The sequence below is a fragment of the Brassica napus genome, chromosome C9, assembly GCF_020379485.1.
Source record: "Brassica napus cultivar Da-Ae chromosome C9, Da-Ae, whole genome shotgun sequence".
NCBI lineage: Eukaryota > Viridiplantae > Streptophyta > Magnoliopsida > Brassicales > Brassicaceae > Brassica > Brassica napus.
In genome coordinates, this window is record NC_063452.1 from 3,706,332 (window position 1) to 3,707,113 (window position 782).

The window sequence follows — 782 nt, forward strand, 5'->3', positions numbered from 1 at the left end:
TTGGGCTCTTTTTTTGTACCAGCTACCATTGTTGTTGATGAAACACAACTCTTCTTGCCCTTCCAAACCCTCAACTTCATGGACAACAGGTGTTGCTTCTTGGTTTGGGTTACCAACAAAGTGCAGCTGCCCTTGGGTGGTTTTATCCGCAATGAGGATGTCTATCTTATCCTGTAGAGCCTTCAACTCCTTCCTCATCTGCTTTTCATCTGTTCTACTGCCTCTGTCGTGGTCTCCACTGTAGACTGCATCACTCTTTACCATGTTGTGAACCAGCTCTTCTATATCTTCCTCAGTTCTCCCCAAGAAGAACCCATTGCTAGCTGTATCCAGTCTGGCTCTGTACTTAGGAAGAGCACCACGGTATAATGTGCTCAGCAAGCTTTCTTTTGAGAAACCATGGTGAGGGCATTGAGCTTGGTAGCCCTTGAATCTCTCCCAGGCTTCACTGAATCCTTCCAAGCCCTTCTGTTGAAAGCTGGAGATCTCATTTCTCAGCTTAGCAGTTCTTGAAGTAGAGAAGAACTTCTCCAAGAATGCTTTCTTGCAGTCATCCCAAGTGATGATAGAGTCGCTGGGTAGGGGCTTCTCCCACTGACGCGCCTTATCTCCCAAAGAGAAAGGGAATAACTTCAGCTTTAAGGCATCCTCTGACACACCATTGGTTTTTGACAACCCACAGTAGTTGTCGAACCTGTCCAAGTGATCATATGGGTCCTCTAGAGCCAAGCCATGATACTTGTTGTTCTCGATCACGTTGAGAAGTCCTGACTTGACCTCAA

General features: G+C 46.4%; 1 non-coding gene across 1 annotated transcript; it reads left to right on the forward strand.

The window, feature by feature from the left end:
• The first annotated feature begins 394 nt into the window (after window positions 1-394).
• Window positions 395-501, forward strand: LOC125593555. The gene has a single exon (XR_007329458.1). It is a non-coding gene; the product is annotated as a small nucleolar RNA R71 (small nucleolar RNA).
• Window positions 502-782: the final 281 nt, after the last annotated feature.